The 25,101-nt window shown below is 45.5% G+C and overlaps 2 long non-coding RNA genes across 2 annotated transcripts in view; one reads left to right on the forward strand and one right to left on the reverse strand.

Annotated features, from left to right (window-relative positions):
* The window catches only part of LOC138645054 (uncharacterized), an 88,670-nt gene that overhangs the window by 22,944 nt on the left and 40,625 nt on the right, over positions 1-25,101 (forward strand). The window contains exon 2 of the long non-coding RNA XR_011314704.1: positions 15,765-15,866. This is a non-coding gene — a long non-coding RNA (uncharacterized lncRNA). The remainder of the gene's footprint in view (positions 1-15,764; positions 15,867-25,101) is intronic.
* On the reverse strand, positions 3,898-7,109 carry LOC138645052 (uncharacterized). Its single transcript, XR_011314703.1, has 2 exons — positions 7,016-7,109; positions 3,898-4,454 (listed from the first exon to the last, which is right to left on the reverse strand). It is a non-coding gene; the product is annotated as an uncharacterized lncRNA (long non-coding RNA).

The following is a 25,101-nucleotide window of genomic DNA, read 5'->3' on the forward strand; positions in this document are numbered from 1 at the left end:
ATGGAGGCAATCAGCCTGTGACACTGCTGAGATGTTATGGAGGCCCAGGATGCTTCAATAGCGGCCTTAAGCTCATCCAGAGTGTTGGGTCTTGCGTCTCTCAACTTTCTCTTCACAATATCCCACAGATTCTCTATGGGGTTCAGGTCAGGAGAGTTGGCAGGCCAATTGAGCACAGTAATACCATGGTCAGTAAACCATTTACCAGTGGTTTTGGCACTGTGAGCAGGTGCCAGGTCGTGCTGAAAAATGAAATCTTCATCTCCATAAAGCATTTCAGCCGATGGAAGCATGAAGTGCTCCAAAATCTCCTGATAGCTAGCTGCATTGACCCTGCCCTTGATGAAACACAGTGGACCAACACCAGCAGCTGACATGGCACCCCACACCATCACTGACTGTGGGTACTTGACACTGGACTTCAGGCATTTTGGCATTTCCTTCTCCCCAGTCTTCCTCCAGACTCTGGCACCTTGATTTCCGAATGACATACAAAATTTGCTTTCATCAGAAAAAAGTACTTGGGACCACTTAGCAACAGTCCAGTGCAGCTTCTCTGTAGCCCAGGTCAGGCGCCTCTGCCGCTGTTTATGGTTCAAAAGTGGCTTTACCTGGGGAATGCGGCACCTGTAGTCCATTTCCTGCACACGCCTGTGCACGGTGGCTCTGGATGTTTCCACACCAGACTCAGTCCACTGCTTCCTCAGGTTCCCCAAGGTCTGGAATCGGTCCTTCTCCACAATCTTCCTCAGGGTCCGGTCTCCTCTTCTCGTTGTACAGCGTTTTCTGCCACATTGTTTCCTTCCAACAGACTTACCATTGAGGTGCCTTGATACAGCACTCTGGGAACAGCCTATTTGTTGAGAAATTTCTTTCTGGGTCTTACCCTCTTGCTTGAGGGTGTCAATGATGGCCTTCTTGACATCTGTCAGGTCGCTAGTCTTACCCATGATGGGGGTTTTGAGTAATGAACCAGGCAGGGAGTTTATAAAAGCCTCAGGTATCTTTTGCATGTGTTTAGAGTTAATTAGTTGATTCAGAAGATTAGGGTAATAGGTCGTTTAGAGAACCTTTTCTTGATATGCTAATTTATTGAGACAGGTTTTTTGGGTTATCAGGAGTTGTATGCCAAAATCATCAGTATTAAAACAATAAAAGACCTGACAAATTTCAGTTGGTGGATAATGAATCTATAATATATGAAAGTTTAATTGTAATCATTACATTATGGTAAATAATGAAATTTAACACTATATGCTAATTTTTTGAGAAGGACCTGTAGATCTGCCAATTCTGGTACTTAGCCTCGCTCTTCCCACTTGCCCTGTAGCAGAGGGGCTCAGATTTGTGGGGTTGATGTCACCATTTTATTGTCAAGTAACATCAAGCCACAGGTTAGTAATGGAGAGGCATCTATCAGACACCTCTCCATTAGTAAGCTGGCCTACTGTCACCTTACAATACAAAGGTGACATTAACCCCTTATTACCCCATATGCCACCGCTACAGGGCAGTGAGAACAGAGGCTGAGTGCCAGAATTGGCGCATCTTACAGATGCACCTTTTCTGGGGTGGCAATAACCATGGTCCCTCTCTAGGCTATAATATGTCCTCAGTCACTGACTTTCCCTCTGTGGCACAGAAAATTGTGTGGGAGCCCACGCCAGTTTTTTCAGTGAAAACATTTTTATTAAATACATACAGGTCCCAAATTTTACACACACATACTACTAACCGTATTAGTCACTGACCTATATAAATCTAACAGTTCTGCAATGGTTTACTGTATGTAAACCATGTCTCCTATCCTGCAATGATTTCACAGAAGCCGACAAATTAACTATTTGTAAATATTGTAAGCTGTCAGTGTGATTTTACTGTACACTGCACCTGAATTGCAAGCCTTTAAAAAGGACACCGTTGCGTATTTCTTGCAAGTCACACTGATGGTCCGTGTGGTGTGAGTTTTTCTTGCATAAACAGACTTTCATTGGGGATTCTCGGCTGATATACGGTACAAATCGCAGCATAGTGCAATTTCACTCGCACATATAATACGGCCGTTAAAAAAAAAAAAAAGTGATGGGAGCTGCCCAACAGATTAACATTGGTCCGAGTGGTATGCAATTTTTTTTTTCTCACATAGCACTCGTCCGTATTCCTCTCTAGTGTGACTCCAGCCTTAAAGGGAAAATCATTCAAAATTTGAAAATTTCTATTTTTTAAAATTTGATATTTTTACAAAATAAAGCAAAACATATTAACCCACGTTTATCATTAGCCCAAGTTTACCATTATCAAAGTCTAATATGTCAGGAAAAAAAACAACCTCAAAATCAATGGAATATGTTGAAGCATTCCAGAGTTATTACTACATAAAGTTACACTGGTCAGATTTTAAAAAAATTGGCCCCGTCACTGAGGGGTTAAATGCTTGTACAAGTGAACATTGTTTCAAAAGTGGTTTACCTAAGACTTGTTTCACACCAGCGTTCGGCAGCCTTCTTCCTCCGTTAAGCCCCACCCACTGCTACACCTCTTTCAGCTCCGCCTACATGCATCCCCTATCTTTAACATTGGGTACACAGGCACGTGTCGTTTTGACGATGCGCTGAACTGCGTCGAACGCAACATGTTGCATTTTGTTGCGGTCGGCGCAGCGTTAAAACAACGCATGCAGCGGCATCCGCTTGGCCTGCGTACCCAATGTTAAAGATAGGGTATGCAGGACGCATGCAGACGTAGGCGGAACTGAAGGAAGAGGTGCGGCATTGGGCGGGGCTTAACGGAGGAAGAAGGCTGCCATCCGCAGCCCTGCCGAATGCTGGTGTGAAACCAGCCCAAGGCTGTTATTATAGCACCTTATGTCTTACGCTAGGTTCACATTGCGTTAGCGCAATCCGCTAGCGCTATGTGCTTAACGGATTGCACTAACGCAATGTTTCTAGAGGGTCGGCGTTCACCCTCCCCGCTAGCGCAGATCCCCGATCTGCGGTAGCAAGGAACGGGCCTCGGACACACCTCGGACGCTGCAAGCAGCGTCCGAGGTCCGTCACAAAAGAACGGCACATCGCTAGCGCGTGCCGAAAATGGCATGCGCTAGTGATGCGCTTCAGCTAAAAGCAACATTGCTGTCAATGGGTGCGCTAACGGACCCGTTGCACGGCGTTAATTTCGACATTTTTGCCGTGCAACGCAGTCCGTTAGCGTTAACCCATTAACGCAATGTGAACCTAGCTTTACACAGATACAACATGGGCTTGTCCTGCCCTACGCATGAAATGAAAGACAAATACAATGTGGAGAAATAATCAGGACAATGTTTTATTTACATTCAGAACTGGTTTAAGAGGTAAACAATTACCATTTCTCACAGAAATCTCAGACTTTTACTTATAGAAATACTGGATAAATATCATTTTAACATTAGATATAGAAATATTTTTAATTTTATAAAACTGCCTTTTTTGCATAGAAAAACTTTATGCCTTTGCCTGTTTCATTTTATGCATTTCTAAAGTATTGTAAAAATGTAATATGCTGTTGGTGCATGCGGGCAGGACTGTCGGTAGGGTATGCGGCTCTGAAGCCCCCCCCCTCAGGCCTGCCTCCGGTGTCTGAGGTTTCGGTGTCCCGGACCAGAGATCATAATACCGGCCTTGAATTGTGAAGGACACGGCAGCCGATCCTGAGAAACATCCAAGGTGGGAATGCCCCATCATGTCGAAGAGAGCCTGCTAGATCCAGGCCTAGCAGACCAGTGCTGGTGGGTTCATGGATGCCAGGAGGGAGCTGGCCTAAAGGAAGGTCTCGTCTTTTCCTGGTGGGTCAGAGAGTTGTCCAGTCTTTTTTTTTTGGACAGAACATTTCCAAAACAACCAAATTTGAACAGATCTCTTGGGAGGCAGACTTTAGTCCTCTGTTGCAGAAGCGAAGTACTCTTAAACTGATAGGCGCAGAGTAGGATGCACTAGAAAGTTGGCGTGCATGATTGTTCAGGGCGCTGGCGGTGTGGACCGGCCACCAGAGAAGGCCTAGACCAAAACCTGGATATTTTAAGAGCAAGGTCACAGGAGCCTCTGGAAAACGTGGAGGCTGCATGAATAGGAAGGTTTCCTCAGGAGACGTCCACATTGCTCAGGGGAAAACTAGGACATTTGTTCTGTGTTTTTTTTTGTTTTTTTTTTAAAGTAGCCCCCTTACTGCCTCATAGGATATACCAGTCCTTAAGATCACAAATCCTTTTTCGCAGAGCGATGATGATGGGCATGGAATAACCTGGACGCAGAGAGGCGAGAGGGTAGGGCGATTCGTGGCATGAACGGTCCTCCGGGGAACCCCAAACACTCTTGATGTGTTAGGGCCTTGCCTCGTAGAGCACAGATGATATGGTAGTGACAATTCTAGGTGGGAGATTAGAGTGACAATTCCACTGTCGCCCTCAAAAGCCATATCTGGGAAGAAAAAAAAAAATGAAAAAGAAAAATCGTTAATAAAAAAACCTCCCAAAACCTAAGGCCTAAACTGGGCTGGGCGGTCCAGACCCATGTCTTCCTCCTACTGACATTAAGTTAAAACGGATTAGCTTCGTGCTAGTTGGTGGTGTACCCTCCTCTACAGGAAATACCTTAAAAAATTTTTTTGCATTGCATAAGCAGCATACACCCATTTTTTTTTGTTGTGTACCCCAATGAAGCATTAGCTTCCCCACATCAACCAGAAGGCCACACAGTATAACCTGACTCCTCCAGTCAGAAACCTCCACCTCACATTAACCAGCGTACCCCACAGGATAAACCCACAGCCCACCAGACATTCCCTCCCACAAGCGTAAATCCCCATATGACGCCCCCAACCATAAATCCCATCAGACACCCCCCCCAATCGGATGCCACCCCAGCTTAACCCCCATCGGACGTCCACCCCTCCTCCAAGCATTACGCCCATCGTACACCACGCCCACCCAATAATAAACCCCCACCGGAGGGCCAAACCCCCACAGGACGTGGACCCCCCATCCAGCACACACCCCCATCAGACGCGGACACCCCACCCAGCACAAACCCCCCATCGGACGTCCACCCCCGACCCAGCCTAAACTCTTATCGGACGTCCACTCCACCCAGCCTAAGCCCTCATCAGCCCCCCAAACCCAACCCATAAGCAGGTCGCCCCCCAATAAAGGGGATCCCTCCGTAAGCGGTAGGTCGCCTCCCCACGTCCCACCACAGGCAGGTCGCCTCCCCACGTCCCACCACAGGCAGGTCGCCTCCCCACGTCCCACCACAGGCAGGTCGCCTCCCCACGTCCCACCACAGGCAGGTCGCCTCCCCACGTCCCACCACAGGCAGGTCGCCTCCCCACGTCCCACCACAGGCAGGTCGCCTCCCCACGTCCCACCACAGGCAGGTCGCCTCCCCACGTCCCACCACAGGCAGGTCGCCTCCCCACGTCCCACCACAGGCAGGTCGCCTCCCCACGTCCCACCACAGGCAGGTCGCCTCCCCACGTCCCACCACAGGCAGGTCGCCTCCCCACGTCCCACCACAGGCAGGTCGCCTCCCCACGTCCCACCACAGGCAGGTCGCCTCCCCACGTCCCACCACAGGCAGGTCGCCTCCCCACGTCCCACCACAGGCAGGTCGCCTCCCCACGTCCCACCACAGGCAGGTCGCCTCCCCACGTCCCACCACAGGGGTCCCGCAATAGCCTGCAGCAGGTCTCCCCCCACATCCCACAAGCAGATAGCCCTCAAATCCCACAACAGGGGTCCCCCCCAATAGACAGGTCACACCCCCCCAAACCGAACCACAAGCATGTCACCCTCAAACCCCACCACCACAGGTCTCCCCCACTAAAAGGGGTCCACCCCGTAAGCAGCAGGTCACCTCCAAACCCCACCACAGGGGTCCCCCCCAACAGCCAGCAGGTGCCCCCCAAAATCCAACCACAGGGGTCCCCCACAATAGTCAGCAGCAGCAGGTGCCCCCCAAAATCCCACCACAGGGGTCCCACCACAATAGCCAGCAGCAGCAGGTGCCCCCCACAACAGCCCACCACAGGGGGTCCCCCACAACAGCCAGCAGCAGTAGGTGCCCCCCCCAAATCTCACCACAGGGGTCCCCCCACAATAGCCAGCAGCAGGTCCCCCCCAAAAAGCCCACCACGGGGGTCCCCCACAACAGCAGCGGTGCCACCCCCCAAAAAGCCCACCACGGGGGTTCCTTACAGCAGCAGCGGTGCCCCCCAGAAGCCCATCACAGGGGTCCCCCACAGCAGCAGCGGTGCCCCCCCAGAAAGCCCACAGGGGTCCCCCACAACAGCCAGCAGCAGCGGTCTCCCCCAAAAAGCCCACCACAGGGGTCCCCCACAACATCCAGCAGCAGCGCCCCCCCAAAAGCCCACCACGGGGGTTCCCCACAACAGCCAGCAGCAGCGGTGCCCCCCAAAAAAGCTCACCATGGGGGTCTCCCACAACAGCCAGCAGCAGCGGTGCCCCCCAAAAAACCCACCACGGGGGTCCCCCACAACAGCCAGCAGCAGCGGTGCCCCCCCCCAAAAAAAAAAGCCCACCACAGCAGCAGCGGTGCCCCCCTCCACAAAGCCCACCACAGGTGTCCCCCACAGCAGCAGAGGTGGCCCCCCCACAACAGCCGGCCGGGGGTCCCCCACAGCAGCAGCGGTGCCCCCCCACAAAGCCCACCACAGGGGTCCCCCACAGCAGCAGCAGCAGCAGCGGTGCCCCCCCCCCCCCCCCACAAAGCCCACCACAGCAGCAGCGGTGCCCCCCTCCACAAAGCCCACCACAGGGGTCCCCCACAGCAGCAGCGGTGCCCCCCTCCACAAAGCCCACCACAGGGGTCCCCCACAGCAGCAGCGGTGCCCCCCCCCACAAAGCCCACCACGGGGGTCCCCCACAGCAGCAGCGGTGCCCCCCACACAGACAAGCAGGTCGCCCACCACAGAGCCTCCCCCCAGAGCGCAAGTAGCATTTTTTCACCCTGACACCACTAACCTCCATGTGGCATGGCGTCCACAAGCTAGAATCATGCTGCTTTGCTTTGCCGCCTTCATGATGTGACTGAAAACACGCCCCCTCCCGATAGGACACGCCCCGGAAATGACGTCACACCTGGAAGGAGCCCATACACTCTAGCATTTACCATACAAGCAGTGACCGTGGAGAGTTATGCATGCTCGCGCCACCCGGAAGTGATGTGTGTGTATAGTCTGTGTATATATATGTGTGTATGTATATACTGTGTATGTATGTATAATGTGTGTATATACAGATATATATATACATGTACACGTATATATATATATATACTCAGACTATATATATACACACATATACATTATATATAACACGTGTGTATATATATATATATATATATATAATACAGTATATAAATAATAAGGCAGTAAAGAAAAGAAACATGCGGCACTCACCCGATCTAGCTGTGTAATTCGTGAACTTTTATTGGAAAAATATATGATACATCCGTCAAGATATCAGGTACAGAGCAAAATGCTGCGGGGAAAAAATTAACTTTATTATCCCCAGCAGTGTTCCGGCTTCCGTCACCAGAATAAGAATACAGAGCGGAGGCTGTAACTGTGCCCTGACCCTGACTGATCCTGGCTCAGCATTGGGGCCGGCTGTTAGTCAGTGCTGGGGGTGCAGTTACAGCCACTGCGCTGTATTCTCAGACCGCTGACTGAACTGGCGCCGCCCTCATGGCTGAAAGTAAATGCTGCCAAGGAGAATGAAGTTAATTTTCTACCTGCAGCAGGCTACTAAGTGCTGGTGCTGGACAGGTGAAGAACGCTATTAACCTGCAGACTAACCCCTTATCTGTAGGTTAATAGCATTTTGGCTGGTGACAGGTTCCCTTTAAGTGGGCAACTAAAGAAGTATTGTTATACGGGCACTCAGAGTATTGTGTCCGTTAAAGGTGCAAAATGTGGACACTGTTTTCTAGGGCATTTACACAGGGCATTAATATTTTCTAGGGGGCAATTTTACCATCTAGGGGTCAGAAAAGAGACATTATTACTATGAAAGGGGCACTAAGAGCAGCGCTGTTACTGTGCTAAACAGTGGGTGCAGTAATAGGGAAATTATGACAGCAGCGGCTCAGCATTGGGGTATTAGTAGGATGAGGAGCTTGTGTAGGTTGTGGATAGATGGGGACGGGGCTGTAAATGTGACAGGTCAGATGTGTCTTTTGTAATCTTTGCAGACAAGTCATGACTGGGGAAGTTGTCATGTTGGTCTGGGCCAAATGGAAAAGACGTGAAAAATGAGCGACTCCTTCAGAAAGACCATCATCTGTAAGTCATCATCTATAACTGTGCTGTAATCACTTGTTTGCTCTGCAGGACTGATATCTACCACTATATGTCACCATGACGGTAATGTCAGTACACCATCATAGTTGTAATCAGGGTTACCAGTTAGGAGCCCACTTAGATCACCCTCCCGATCCCTTCCTCGAGCTGAACCCCCAGCTATTCCTCTGTATGTAGGGGTACCTTGGGAGCATTTACACTGTTGTTGTTGTTGTGGAGGCAGTCATTCTGTATTTTTTGGGCTGTGGTGTCATACTGTCCTTTTACCTTAAAGTTGTTTACAGGAGAAGATATCACCTATTCCCATTATATATGATAACTTATTGATCAGTGGGGGTACTACGGCTTTGACCTGCACCAATTGGCAGAACAGGGAATTTTTATTTCCATTCGAATGGAGTGGCAGTAGGCAAAAGTTCCCTGTTCCGCCAGTCAATGCGGGTCCCAGCAGTCAGACCCCCACAATCAGTAAGTTATCACCTATAATGTGTATAGGTGATAACTTGTTCATTAAGAGCTTGTGCTATTGGATGTAAATAATTCAGTAAGCCTAACCACATTATGATTAAATGCCAAACCACTTTTTACATTTTTAACTCATAATTTTCACAAGTTCATTGAATTAGTTTATTTAGTGACGATGCCAAACCAGAGTCCTGGGCTGACTTGCATCATGTCTTAGGCAGTCCAAGGCCTGACTCAGACAGTCATTTTTTTTTTTTAATACTCTGCTCAAAAACACTAAAATACCACAACCTTGATATCACTGAATGGAATATTCCAGTTGCAGATCTTTATTCATTAAATAGTGTTTTGCGTTGAGAACATTAAAGGGAACCTGTCACCCCCCAGGCGTTTGTAACTAAATGAGCCACCTTGTGCCGCACTAATGCTGCATTCTGACAAGGTGGCTCTTTTAGTTCTGGTCCCTGCCAACGCTGCAATAATCGCTTTTATAATGTGCCCCTCATACCTTGAAATCGCCAGGGGGGCAGGTCTTTCCCCCCTAACACAGACGCACCACAGCCATCACTCAGGGCCTCTGCGTGCCTCCTCTTCCATCATTAGCGTCCCCGGCGCCTGCGTTGTAAGTTCGAAGGGCAGCGCAACTGCGCATGCCCGAAATAAAAACTTACAGCGCAGGCGCCGGGGACGCTAAAGAAGGAAGAGGAGGCGGCGCCCAGAGTCCCTGAGTGATGGCTGTGGTGCATCTGAGTTAGGGTGGAAAGACCTGCCCCCCTGGAGATTTCAAGGTGTGAGGGGCACATTATAAAAGCGATTATTGCAGCAGTGGCAGGGACCAGAACTAAAATTCCAAAGACATACTGATAGGGAATTTAGATTGTGAGCCCCATCGGGGACAGCGATGATAATGTGTTCAAACTGTAAAGCGCTGCGGAATATATTAGCGCTATATAAAAATAAAGATTATTATTATTATTATTAACCCCTTCCCGACCCATGACGCCACGTAGGCGTCATGAAAGTCGGTGCCAATCCGACCCATGACGCCTATGCGGCGTCATGGAAAGATCGCGTCCCTGCAGGCCGGGTGAAAGGGTTAACTCCCATTTCACCCGATCTGCAGGGACAGGGGGAGTGGTAGTTTAGCCCAGGGGGGGTGGCTTCACCCCCTCGTGGCTACGATCGCTCTGATTGGCTGTTGAAAGTGAAACTGCCAATCAGAGCGATTTGTAATATTTCACCTATTATAACGGGTGAAATATTACAATCCAGCCATGGCCGATGCTGAAATATCATCGGCCATGGCTGGAAATACTAATGTGCCCCCACCCCACCGATCGCCCCTGCAGCCCCCCGATCTGGCTGGTACACTGCTCCGGCTCCCCTCCATCCAGTGCTCCGCTCCCCCCCGTGCTCTTGTCCGCTCCCCCCGTGCTCCAATCACCCCCCCGTGCTCCAATCACCCCCCCTGCACTCCGATCCACCCCCCCCCCCCGGTGCTCCGTTCCACCCCACCGTGCTCCATTCCAGCCCCCCCGTGCTCCGTTCCACCCCTCCCGCGCTCCGATTCCCCCCCCGTGCTCCGATCCCCCCCCCCCGTGCTCCAATCCCCCCCCCCCGTGGTCCCCCCCCCTCCCCATCATACTTACCGATCCAGCCGGGGTCCCGTCCGTCTTCTCCCTGGGCGCCGCCATCTTCCAAAATGGCGGGCGCATGTGCAGTGCGCCCGCCGAATCTGCCGGCCGGCAGATTCGTTCCAAAGTGCATTTTGATCACTGAGATATAATCTATCTCAATGATCAAAATAAAAAAAATAATAAATGACCCCCCCCCCCTTTGTCACCCCCATAGGTAGGGACAATAAAAGAATAAAGAAATTTTTTTTTTTCACTAATGTTAGAATAGGGGTAGGGTTAGGGCTAGGGTTAGGGTTTCGGTATGTGCACACGTATTCTGGTCCTCTGCGGATTTTTCCGCTGCGGATTTGATAAATCCGCAGTGCTAAACCGCTGCGGATTTATGGCGGATTTACCGCGTTTTTTTCTGCGCATTTCACTGCGGTTTTACAACTGCGAATTTTCTATTGGAGCAGTTGTAAAACCGCTGCGGAATCCGCACAAAAGAAGTGACATGCTGCGGAATGTAAACCGCTGCGTTTCCGTGCAGTTTTTCCGCAGCATGTGTACAGCGATTTTTGTTTCCCATAGGTTTACATTGAACTGTAAACTCATGGGAAACTGCTGCGGATCCGCAGCGTTTTCCGCAGCGTTTTCCGCAGCGTGTGCACATACCTTTAGAATTAGGCTATGTGCACACGGTGCGGATTTGGCTGCGGATTCGCAGCAGTGTTCCATCAGGTTTACAGTACCATGTAAACATATGAAAAACCAAATCCGCTTTGCCCATGGGGCGGAAAATACCGCGCGGAAACGCTGCGTTGTATTTTCCGCAGCATGTCAATTCTTTGTGCGGATTCCGCAGCGTTTTACACCTGTTCCTCAATAGGAATCCGCAGGTGAAATCCGCACAAAAAACACTGGAAATCCGCGGAAAATCCGCAGGTAAAACGCAGTGCCTTTTACCCGCGGATTTTTCAAAAATGGTGCGGAAATATCTCACACGAATCCGCAACGTGGGCACATAGGGTTAGGGTTGGAATTAGGGTTGTGGTTAGGGTTAGGGGTGTGTTGGGGTTAGGGTTGTGGTTAGGGGTGTGTTGCGGTTAGGGTTGTGATTAGGGTTATGGCTACAGTTGGGATTAGAGTTAGGGGTGTGTTGGGGTTAGTGTTGGAGGTAGAATTGAGGGGTTACCACTGTTTAGGCACATCAGGGGTCTCCAAACGCAACATGGCGCCACCATTGATTCCAGCCAATCTCGTATTCAAAAAGTCAAATGGTGCTCCCTCACTTCCGAGCCCTGAAGTGTGCCCAAACAGTGGTTTACCCCCACATATGGGGTACCAGCATACTCAGGACAAACTGCGCAACAATAACTGGGGTCCAATTTCTCCTGTTACCCTTGTGAATCTAAAAAAATGCTTGCTAAAACATAATTTTTGAGGAAAGAAAAATGATTTTTTTATTTTCACGGCTCTGCGTTGTAAACGTCTGTGAAGCACTTGGGGGTTCAAAGTGCTCACCACATATCTAGATAAGTTCCTTGGGGGGTCTAGTTTCTAAAATGGGGTCACTTGTGGGGGTTTCTACTGTTTAGGCACACCAGGGGCTCTGCAAACGCAACGTGACACCCGTAGACCATTCCATCAAAGTCTGCATTTCAAAAGTCACTACTTCCCTTCTGAGCCCCGACGTGTGCCCAAACAGTGGTTTACCCCCACTCATGGGGTATCAGCGTATTCAGGAGAAACTGGACAACAACTTTTGGGGTCCAATTTCTCCTGTAACCCTTGGGAAAATAAAAAATTCTGGGCTAAATAATTATTTTTGAGGAAAGAAAACGTATTTATTATTTTCACGGCTCTGCATTATAAACTTCTATGAAGCGCTTGGGGGTTCAAAGTGCTCACCACACATCTAGATAAGTTCCTTTCGGGGTCTAGTTTCCAAAATGGGGTCACTTGTGGGGGGTTTCTACTGTTAAGCCACATCAGGGGCTCTGCAAACGCAACGTGACGCCCACAGAGCATTCCATCAAAGTCTGCATTTCAAAACGTCACTACTTCACTTCCGAGCCTCGGCATGTGCCCAAACAGTGGTTTACCCCCACATATGGGGTATCAGTGTACTCAGGAGAAACTGGACAACAACTTTTGGGGTCCAATTTCTTCTGTAACCCTTGGGAAAATAAAAAATTCTGGGCTAAATAATTATTTTTGAGGAAAGAAAACGTATTTATTATTTTCACGGCTCTGCATTATAAACTTCTATGAAGCACTTGGGGGTTCAAAGTGCTCACCACACATCTAGATAAGTTCCTTTGGGGGTCTAGTTTCCAAAATGGGGTCACTTGTGGGGGGTTTTTACTGTTAAGCCACATCAGGGGCTCTGCAAACGCAACGTGACGCCCACAGAGCATTCCATCAAAGTCTGCATTTCAAAACGTCACTACACTTCCGAGCCCCGGCATGTGCCCAAACAGTGATTTACCCCCACATATGGGGTATCAGCGTACTCAGGAGAAACTGGACAACAACTTTTGGGGTCAAATTTCTCCTGTTACCCTTGGGAAAATAAAAAATTGCAGGCTAAAAGATCATTTTTGAGAAAATATTTTTTTTTTTTATTTTCATGGCTCTGCGTTATAAACTTCTGTGAAGCACTTGGGGGTTCAAAGTGCTCACCACACATCTAGATTAGTTCCTTTGGGGGTCTAGTTTCCAAAATGGTGTCATTTCTGGGGGATCTCCAATGTTTAGGCACACAAGGGCTCTCCAAACGTGACATGGTGTTCGCAAATGATTGGAGCTAATTTTCCATTTAAAAAGCCAAATGGCGTGCCATCCCTTCCGAGCCCTGCCGTGCGCCCAAACAGTGGTTTACCCCCACATATGGGGTATCAGCATACTCAGGATAAACTGGACAACAATATTTGGGGTCCAATTTCTCCTATTATCCTTGGCAAAATAGGAAATTCCAGGCTAAAAAATCATTTTTGAGGAAAGAAAAATTATTTTTTATTTTCATGGCTCTGCGTTATAAACTTCTGTGAAGCACCTGGGGGTTTAAAGTGCTCAATATGCATCTAGATAAGTTCCTTGGGGGGTCTAGTTTCCAAAATGGGGTCACTTGTGGGGGAGCTCCAATGTTTAGGCACACAGGGGCTCTCCAAACGCGACATGGTGTCCGCTAACAATTGGAGCTAATTTTCCATTCAAAAAGTCAAATGGCGCGCCTTCCCTTCCGAGCCCTGCCGAGTGCCCAAACAGTGGTTTACCCCCACATATGAGGTATCGGCGTACTCGGGAGAAATTGCCCAACAAATTTTATGATCCATTTTATCCTACTGCCCATGTGAAAATGAAAAAATTGAGGCGAAAATAATTTTTTTGTGAAAAAAAAGTACTTTTTCATTTTTACAGATCAATTTGTGAAGCACCTGAGGGTTTAAAGTGCTCACTAGGCATCTAAATAAGTTCCTTGGGGGGTCTAGTTTCCAAAATGGGGTCACTTGTGGGGGAGCGCCAATGTTTAGGCACACAGGAGCTATCCAAACGCGACATGGTGTCGCTAACGATGGAAATAATTTTTCATTCAAAAAGTCAAATGGCGCTCCTTCCCTTCCGAGCCTTACCATGTGCCCAAACAGTGGTTTACCACCACATGTGAGGTATTGGTGTACTCAGGAGAAATTGCCCAACACATTTTAGGATCCATTTTATCCTGTTGCCCATGTGAAAATGAAAAAATTGAGGCTAAAAGAATTTTTTTGTGAAAAAAAAGTACTTTTTCATTTTTACGGATCAATTTGTGAAGCACCTGGGGGTTCAAAGTGCTCACTATGCATCTAGATAAGTTCCTTGGGATGTCTAGTTTCCAAAATGGGGTCACTTGTGGGGGAGCTCCAATTTTTAGGCACACGGGGGCTTTCCAAACGTGACATGGTGTCCGCTAAAGAGTGGAGCCAATTTTTGATTCAAAAAGTCAAATGGCGCTCCTTCCCTTCCAAGCCCTGCCGTGCGCCCAAACAGTGGTTTACCCCCACATATGAGGTATCAGCGTACTCAGGACAAATTGGACAACAACTTTCGTGGTTCAGTTTCTCCTTTTACCATTGGGAAAATAAAAAAATTGTTGCTAAAAGATAATTTTTGTGACTAAAAAGTTAAATGTTCATTTTTTCCTTCCATGTTGCTTCTGCTGCTGTGAAGCACCTGAAGGGTTAATAAACTTCTTGAATGTGGTTTTGAGTACCTTGAGGGGTGCAGTTTTTAGAATGGTGTCACTTTTGGGTATTTTCAGCAATATAGACCCCTCAAACTGACTTCAAATGTGAGGTGGTCCCTAAAAAAAATGGTTTTGTAAATTTCGTTGTAAAAATGACAAATCGCTGGTCAAATTTTAACCCTTATAACTTCCTAACAAAAAAAATTTTGTTTCCAAAATTGTGCTGATGTAAAGTAAACATGTGGGAAATGTTATTTATTAACTATTTTGTGTCACATATCTCTCTGGTTTAACAGAATAAAAATTCAAAATGTGAAAATTGCGAAATTTTCAAAATTTTCGCCAAATTTCCGTTTTTATCACAAATAAACGCAGAATTTATTGACCTAAATTTACCACTAACATGAAGCCCAATATGTCACGAAAAAACAATCTCAGAACCGCTAGGATCCGTTGAAGCGTTCCTGAGTTATTACCTCATAAAGGGACACTGGTCAGAATTGCAAAAAACGGCAAGGTCTTTAAGGTCAAAATAGGCTGGGTCATGAAGGGGTTAAAAGAGCCACCTTGTCAGAATGCAGCATTAGTGCTGCACAAGGTGGCTCTTTTAGTTACAAACGCCTGGGGGGGGGGGGGGTGTGACAGGTTCCCTTTAAAACATAAAAATGATCAATGTGAATCAAACTTAATATCCCATGGAGCTCCGTCTGTTGTCCCGGTGACCGTCGCTTCAGTGTGACGGTGGCATTTTCGCAATGGTCTTCAGGATTCCCAGGGAGGCGGGACCGATTTTGGCTGGTGACCTCATTCTGACTGGCTGGCGGCAGCGGTGAGTATGGCTCGTGATTATTCCTCGTCTCCAGAATGGACACCGCTCCTGCTCTTCTCATCGCCGTTTCACCGAGTAAACCTTTATCATCTTCTTCTGGCGCTGCAGGTGTTCCTCTGGTAAGGCAGCTTCTAAGCCAATTTGCACCACCTCCTTCCTCGCTCTCCAGGCAATCTGTTGCAGTAGGTCTTCCATCCTTCACTTTTTTGCTTAGGTTTTAACTGGCAGCTGATCCACAGGCCACAGTGTTTTATAGTGTTTTTTTTTTCAGGTAACCAATCATTTTCCAGGAAAAGAACCGCCAAATCAACCTGTTTATACTGGAATGAACCTGCTCATGAAGCCACAGCGGACTAAAGTCACCTTTAACCTGGTAAGTATACACAATCAGTAGATGTAGAAACCACTATTACCACCAATGAACAAGGAAGCTAAAATAAAATTACTTGCGGGGTCTGTGTCACCATAAGACCCCCATTTTATTCTGGCTTATGGTAGTCTTCCATTAGGTAATGTTTTCATCGCTACCACACATTCCTAGAATAACTGGATTTATTTTTTGTTTATACACTTGCCACTTTCTGCCATTTCCTCTTTATTCATTTTTTATTTCTTCATCGCCGATTTATAAATTGGAATACAAAAAAACACAATAATTTCAAAAAGTTAATGCTCACTATACCTGTAGGTGAATGCTGTAAGGGAATTTGCTGAAATGGTATGCATTTTATTATTTTTTTGCCAGTTTATGGCTATGCCTTTTCATCTAAATCTTTAAGGGGTGCAGTTTACAAAATGGAGTCAGTTGTGGAGTTTCTGCTGTTTTGGCATTTCAAGAATTCTGCAAATGCCAAATATGTACACTGCTCAAAAAATAAGGGGAACACTAAAATCCCAAATCCTAGATATCACTGAATTAAATATTCCAGTTGTAAAGCTTTATTCATTACATAGTGGAATGTGTTGAGAACAATGAAACCTAAAAATGATCAACGTAAATCACAACTAATATCCCACGGAGGTGTGGAGTTGGAATGATGCTCAGAATCAAAGTGGAAAATGAAGTTACAGGCTGATCCAACTTCAGTGGAAATGCCTCAAGATAAGGAAATGATGCTCAGTAGTGTGTGTGGCCTCCAAATGCCTGTATGACCTCCCTACAACGCCTGGACATGCTCCTGATGAGGCAGCGGATGGTCTCCTGAGGGATCTCCTCCCAGACCTGGACTAAAGCATCGCCAACTCCTGGACAGTCTGGTGCAACGTGATGTTGCTGGATGGTGCGAGACATGATGTCCCAGATGCGTTCAATCGGATTTAGGTCTGGGGAACGGGCGGGCCAGTCCATAGTTTCAATGCCTTTATCTTGCAGAAACTGCTGATACACTCCAGCCACATGAGGTCTGACATTGTCCTGCATTAGGAGGAACCCAGGGCCAACCGCACCAGCATATTGTCTCACAAGGGGTCTGAGGTTCTTATCTTAGTACCTAATTTTAGTCGGGCTACCGCTGGCGAGCACATAGAGGGCTGTGCGGCCCTCCAAAGAAATGCCACCCCACTCCATTACTGACCCACTGCCAAACCTGTCATGCTGAAGGATGTTGCAGGCAGCAGATCGTTCCCCACGGCATTTCCAGACTCCGTCACGTCTGTCACATGTGCTCAGTGTGAACCTGCTTTCATCTGTGAAGAGCACAGGGCGCCAGTGGCGAATTTGCCAATCCTGGTGTTCTGTGGCAAATGCCAAGTGTCCTGCACAATGTTGGGCTGTGAGCACAATCCCCATCTGTGGACGTCGGGCACTCAGACCATCCTCATGGAGTCGGTTTCTAACCATTTGTGCAGACACATGCACATTTGTGGCCTGCAAATTTGTAATTTTGCAGGGCTCTGGCAGTGCTCCTCCTGTTCCTCCTTGCGCAAAGGCTGAGGTAGCGGTCCTGCTGTTGGGTTGCTGCCCTCCTACGGCCCCTTCCACGTCTCCAGGTGTACTGGCCTGTTTCCTGGTGGCACCTCCAGCCTCTGGACATTATGCTGACAGACGCAGCAAATCTTGCCACAGCTCGCATTGATGTGCCATCCTGGATGAGCTGCACTGACTGAGCCACTTGTGTGGGTTGTAGAGTCCGTCTCATGCTACCACGAGTGTAAAAGCACAACCAACATTCAAAAGTGACCAAAACATCAGCCAGAAAGCATTGTTACTGAGATGTGGTCTGTGGTCCCCACCTGCAGAACCACTCTCTTATTGAATGTGTCTTGATAATTGCCAATAATTTCCATCTGTTGTCTATTCCATTTGCACAACAGCATGGGAAATTGATTGTCAAACTGTTGCTTCCTAAGTGGACAGTTTGATTTACTTGGAGTTATATTCTGTTGTTTTTAGTGTTCTCTTTATTTTTTTGAGCAGTTTGTATCAAAATTCAAATAGTCCTTTCAGAGCCCGACCATTTATCACCACACTCAGAAGAATATGGGTAACAAACTGAGTGGTAAATTTTTCATGTTACATTTTGCAAATTGTAAAAAATTGGAGCTAAAACAATATTTTCATGAAAAAATTTAAATATTTGTATATGACAACCTATCCTCCAGATAGCCCAAACTGTACTTAGACCTGGAGGCTCAATGATAATTTACTCAGGGATTCTGTCTGTACCTCTGACCTTAAGGAGACAGTTGAGCTTTTTTTTATCAACACATTCTTCAGATCCCACATCTTTACCCTTACAGTGGGAAGCTCTCAAGTGTCGGGCACGCCGATAAAACATGGCACCCGTCTCAAAAAAGAAAAAGCTCTTAAAATCTCAGAACGCCTAAAACAGATATGTACATTGTAAATGAGACGTAAAAATAATGTCTCCTCAACCACTTTGGTAGAATTGACTAAATGTAGGGAGGAACTTAGATCCATAATAGATGAAAAATATCTGAAATATAAAAATTGTTTTAAGAGGGTCTTATATAATCATGCTGATAAATGTAGCCGCACTTTATCATGTTTCCTTCATCCACGCAACCAAACTTCTTATATCCCCAGATTACAGCAGCAGGGAGGAGGGAAAACGTATATTCCTGTGAAAATTCTGGGAATAATGGAATCATACTATGCTAAAGTTTACAACATTCAGGGGAATATCTCAGACTTAGAACCTCAGGTTCTGCAGGACCGCATTGATAAATATATAGGTGACACGGCCCTCCCCACTATCGATATTGATTCATGAGAACACTTGGAAAATCAATTTTTGGAAGATGAAATCAACTCCGCTATTAAAAACACACCCTCAGGAAAATGTCCTGGGCCGGACAGCTTTATGCCACAGTTCTATAAATCATTCAGAGAGCAAATTACTCCATTCCTCACTGAAGCATTCAATGCTGTCTCTGTCTCCAGCCCCTTTGTCCCACAAACCCTAGAAGCACACATAACAGTGATCCCAAAACCAGGGAAAGATTCGTCATTAGTCTCCAACTACTGGCCAATGTCCCTGTTTAAATATTCACATCAAACTTTTCCTTAAATTGCTGGCCAACAGGTTAACACTCCTTCTCCCTTCAATACTTCACACTGATCAAGTGGGATTTGTACAGGGAAGAGAAGTCCGAGATAATGTAAATAAAACTATATCACTTGTAGAAAATGCCTTGTCTTCATCAAAATCGCTGGGTTTGCTGTCGGTGGATGTGGAGAAGGCATTCGACCGTGTACACTGAGGTTTTATGAAGGCTGCTCTTAAACAGATAGGCCTCGTACAGGGTTTCCTTAATAAAATAATGGCTTTATACACATGTCCATCTGCCCGTGTAAGAGCTAATGGCACTCTTTCTAATCCAATTGCAATTCACAAACGGGACAAGACAGGAATGTCTTCTGGACCCTTTAATATATGTAATAGTGATGAAGCACTTGACAATCACAATTAGGAACAACCCCAGTGTGCACGGTATATCCATGGGCCACATTCAGTATAAAACTTCTTTATATGCAGACGATCTTTTATTATACATATCACAACCCCTCATTACTTTAATGAAAGAATTTGAACAATTTGGATTGCTAAGTAAATTCAAAGTTAACTACTCTAAGACTGAAGCATTAAACATCTTTCTCTCATCAACAGATATTGAGGGTGCAAAAACTAACTTTCCCTTCCGCTGGCAATCAGATGCAATTAAATATCTAGGTATTCAGACCCCTTCCAATCTTAGTTATATTCTATAAATTACCATACACTCCTAGAGAAAACCCTAAAAGATTTTGCGAGCTATGATAAAAAAACATTATCATGGTTTGGTCGCATAAATACATTCAAAATGGATATCCTCCCCAGATTCCTCTATATATTTCAATTAGTACCTATTATCCTACCGGCGAGCTTTTTCAGAACTCTTAAATCAGCATTGATTAGATTTGTATGGAAGCTGTTATGTTTGCTAATGACAGGTGTTATGAAGGCAATCCAGAAACACAGTGTGCTTAGCGATCAGAGCGCACACAGTGATCTGACAAATACCCAAAAATACAAGAACGAGCTCTGAGACGTGGAAACTCTGTAGACTGCACACCTGATCCTATCCTAAACACAACTAAAAGCGGCTGTGGATTGCGCCTAACAACTACCTAGGCAACTCGGCACAGCCTAAGAAACTAGCTAGCCTGAAGATAGAAAAATAGGCCTGACTTGCCCCAGAGAAATTCCCCAAAGGAAAAGGCAGCCCCCCACATATAATGACTGTGAGTAAGATGAAAAGACAAAACGTAGGGATGAAATAGATTCAGCAAAGTGGGGCCCGATATTCTAGGACAGAGCGAGGACAGTAAAGCGAACTTTGCAGTCTACAAAAAACCCTAAAGCAAAACCACGCAAAGGGGCAAAAAAAAAACCACCGTGCCGAACTAACGGCACGGCGGTACACCCTTTGCGTCTCAGAGCTTCCAGCAAAACAAAAGACAAGCTGGACAGAAAAAAAGCAACAAAAAAGCAAAAAGCACTTAGCTATACAGAGCAGCAGGTCACAGGAACAATCAGGAGAAGCTCAGATCCAACACTGAAACATTGACAAGGAGCAAGGATAGCAGCATCAGGCGGAGTTAAGTAATGAAGCAGTTAACGAGCTCACCAGAACACCTGAGGGAGGAAGCTCAGAAGCTGCAGTACCACTTGTGACCACAGGAGTGAATTCAGCCACAGAATTCACAACAGGAAGCGTACTACACCGAGAATATAGGCCTCAGTACTAATACGTCTATTTGACCAGCTGTTTCATAAAGATTCCAAACAGTGGGTTATAATAGAACAGGAGTATTCTTCTATCCCACTACAATGCCTTCCGTTGATGGTAACTACTAGTAAATTATCATTAGCAAACCAGGGGATCTTACTCAAAGCAGCCCTGCAGATATGGGATCAGTTGAGATGCAAAAGCGGTTTGACAAGACCGCACAGTCAGCGTACCCCCATTTTCTTAAATCCTGAATTTCTGCCGGGTTGTACGAAGGACAAATTCCTCAGTTGGAATAGTCGTGACAATATTCCCATTAGTCATATTTTGAAGGGACCTGATGTTCCTCCCTTCTCAGAACTTTAAAATAATTTTCCTACTGAAAAGCTCTCTTGGCTAGAATACGAACAGTTGAAATTGTTTATAAATCTTTGGAAGAAGAGAGGACGGCACTCCTTACCAGTGTCATCACCCTCCCATTTGATTTCCGTTGTATGTCGACTATTAAGCCATTCACTCTGTTCAGTGGATCCCGTAGTTGTGCATGCATGGGAAACCAAACTAGATACTACCTTTTTGGAGGAGGATATACAGAAAGCATTTTTGTTTACGCTCAAGGTGTCGGGGTCCGGGTGTGTTCAGGAGAGAAATTACAAGATCTTGACAAGACGATATCAGTCCCAACAAAGCTACATGTGATCTTCCCTTCGGTGCCGGATGTGTGTTGGCATTGTGGAACAGAGAGGGGCCATGATGTTGCACATTTGATGGGATTGTGACCAAATTAGACTTTTTTGGGATGAGATATTTAACACATATTGTAAGATCTCAGGGGAAAGAATCACTTCTTCCCCCAAGATTGCCCTCTTATCTATGCTCCCAGGCCCTATAGGTACACAGAAATGTAGTCTTTTGAGATTCTGCTTGGCAGCAGCACGTACAATAATACCCAGACACTGGCGGACATCAGTCACTCCATCTATGTCAGAATGGCAGGACAAAATTTAGTATATTTGTCATATGGAAGATCTGTTAGCAGAAGCCACGGGTGACAACATAAAGTTTCTTCAGTTGTGGCAACCTTGGATTCTCTTTAGGAACTCACCCAAATTCTGTTCCTTATTTTCCTGAAGAGAAAAGACTGCTCAATACTGGGAAATAATTGATTTGGTCACCTCTCCTAGACATTTGTTTGATCCCCACTATTTATCCTTTCAAATAGGGAAAATATGGGCTAAAAATTTCCACCACCCCCTTACTCCTCTCCACCCTGTCCTCCATTTTTTTGTCTTATCCCTTGTATGATCTTCTTCTTCTTCTCCTCACTCTTCCTACTTTTGTATCTAATATAATTTATATATCCTTCTTAGGTAGCGATATTCACCAATGTTGTGGTATGTTTCTCGTTTGTTTGTCTTTTTTTTCTACTTGATATATCTTTAACATAATACCGAGAAAAGAGTATAGTATATAAGTTATCTTAAATGCATCTGTGATCAACTTGGATATACAAGAGCAGTGTTATAATTCTCTGGTTATTGTATGCAATGAGGCCCTGCGTGGCCCAAATGAAAATTTGTTTTTTGTGTTATGTTTTGTTATGTATAACTAATAAAATCTGATTAAACTAAAAAAATAAAACTCATGAAATAGGCCTGGATAGACATGATTGTACCCCTGAAAATAATGTGACAAAAGGGACATGTTAAATCAAGGTGTGTCCAATAATTAACATCACAAGTGTCTACAATCTTGGAATCAGTGAGTGGGCTTGTATACAGGTCTACAAATACTCACTGTGCTGTTTGGTGTCATGGTGTGTATCACACTCAACATGGACCAGAGGAAGCGAAGGAAGGAGTTGTCTCAGGAGATTAGAAAGAAAATTATAGATGAACATGTTAAAGGTAAAAGTTATAAAACCATCTCCAAGCAGCTAGTTGTTCCTTTGACTATAGTTGCACATATTATTCAGAAATTTAAGATCCGTGGGACTGTAGTTAACCTCCCTGAGCATGGCTGTTGGAGGAAAATTGATGACAAATCAAAGAGATGGATAATACGAATGGTAACAAAAAAGCCCAGAAAAACTTCTAAACAGATTAAAGGTGAACTTCAAACTCAAAGAACATCAGTGTCAGATCGCACCATCTGTCGTTGTATGAGCCAAAGTGGACTTCATGGGAGATGACCAAGGAGGACACCAATGTTGAAGAAAAATCAAAAAAGCCAGATTGGAATTTGCCAAACTACATGTTGACAAGCCACAAAGCTTCTGGGAGAATGTCATATGGACAGATGAGACAAAAATTGAACTTTTTGGCAAGGCACATCAGCTCTATGTTCACAGATGGAAAAATGAAGCATATCAAGAAAAGAACACTGTCCCTACTGTGAAACATGGAGGAGGCTCTGTTATGTTCTGAGGCTGCTTAGCTGCATCTGGCACAGGATGTCTAGAATCTGTGCAGGGTACAATGAAATCTCAAGACTATCAAGGGATCCTAGAGAGAAATGTGCTGCCCAGTGTCAGAAAACTTGGTCTCAGTTGCAGGTCATGGGTCTTGCAACAGGATAATAACCTGCGGTTGCTGAGTAACATTCGAATAAGATGACGGTCATCCCGGTCAGTGAAGAGTCGTTCTCACCCTCTGCCGGTCTGTATCTTTGTTGTCCCCAATGTCTACTGCTTGACCTTGTTGTAATGGACTGCCGTCTTAGAAATTTTAAGGATGGAGGCAACATGACTCTCACTGTGTCCCTCTGCTTGTAAAGCCAGAAATGAGCCCTTTTCCTCACTCAAGACTTCTCTTTACAACTCCTTTGGCATGGTTAAAAGTTATTTTTTAATTCCTATTACTTTTGGGATATTACTAGCACTTGTTTTGACATCCAGCTTGTCCTATTGCAAGATTATTGTGTACACCACAGCAGTATTTTGTTATACTTTTCTTTGTTAAAGAAGATTGCCTTGTGCAGGCATGTACTACGGAGGACAGAGAATGAACTTCAATCCAATATTGCAGCCATCATGCAGCCAGCGGGTAAGGAAAGGGTGAATCAAACACCCGAAAACCCCGCCCCTATGGCTGAAAATTGTTCCCTCCAAATTCAGGTGACAGAGTCCCTTTAAGTAGAATGAGGTGTACTCTGGTTGGAATTCAACTGACACTGGAATGGAATGGCTGTCAGACATGTAGAGAAGCTGATTGTCATAAAACTGCAGTGGTCTGTTAATTTTTGTCAGAGCTGTATATATATGTGTGTGTGTGTTTTGATGAATATTTCCTTTGAAAACGATGTGTAAATGACATAGAGAATTGCTGTATGCAAAAGCTCATGTTAAAATCGCATTGTAGTCGGATAGCAATCACACTGCATTCGGATGTAAATCGGATGCTAGGTGTGAAAAATTGGATTGTACTTGCATAAAAAACACATAACACTTGCATTACACTCGTCCGATTCTCCTGCATCAAAATCGGACCGATTTTAAAATTGCTAATGTGTCTCTAGCCTTAGGGTAAGTTCACACTGGGTGTTTTTGTTGCGGTTTTTTATGCTAATTTTCAGCTGCTTTTTACAGTACCAGCAAAGCCTATGAGATTTCAGAAATCTCATGCACACATATTGTTTTTTGTGCGATCAGTATTTTGTGCTTTGCTGCGATTTTTGGACATAGAGCATTTCACTTCTTTCAGCGCTTTTTGCTGCTTTTTTAGCATTGTTCACCCATTGACTTGAATGGGTGAAGAAAAAACGCTGCAAAAACGCAGGTATTATTTGCTGCATTTTTGCTGCTGAATATTCAAGGACATTAGCATGGATAAAGAGAAAAAAAAAAACGTACCAAAAAATGCACCAAAACCTGCGTTTTTGACGCAGCTTCTTTCCTCCCAAGAAGATCTGGTTTTGCTGCAGAAAAAAAAAGCAGCAAAAACGCCCTGTGTGAACATACCCTTAATCAATTCATTAATTGCAACACTGACCATGTTGTCTATACCATTAAATGTACAGCATGCAACAAGCTGTACATTGGATGTACATCTCACAAACTAAAGGTTTGTATTAATGAACATATTGATGATATTACTGGTAATAATCTTAACAATTGACATATATCCTCCGCATCCATTCATTGTATTTCCTTTCTTTTCCCTTCCTTCCACAGTGTGTTAGTTTTAATTAGTCAATTATTTTTCATGTGTGTTGTTTATTTGCACCTGTTTTTAAGACTGGTGTTTGGTCATTTTTAAGTAAGCTTGATAAAGAACAACCATGTTCGAAATGCGTTGCTTGCTCTTGTTTCTGCCCATTATTTTTTTTAATTGTTTTTTGATGGAATAAAGATTACTCTGAAAATTGTACCAGAAGCT

This window comes from Ranitomeya imitator, chromosome 7 (assembly GCF_032444005.1).
Source record: "Ranitomeya imitator isolate aRanImi1 chromosome 7, aRanImi1.pri, whole genome shotgun sequence".
NCBI classification, from domain to species: Eukaryota; Metazoa; Chordata; class Amphibia; order Anura; family Dendrobatidae; genus Ranitomeya; species Ranitomeya imitator.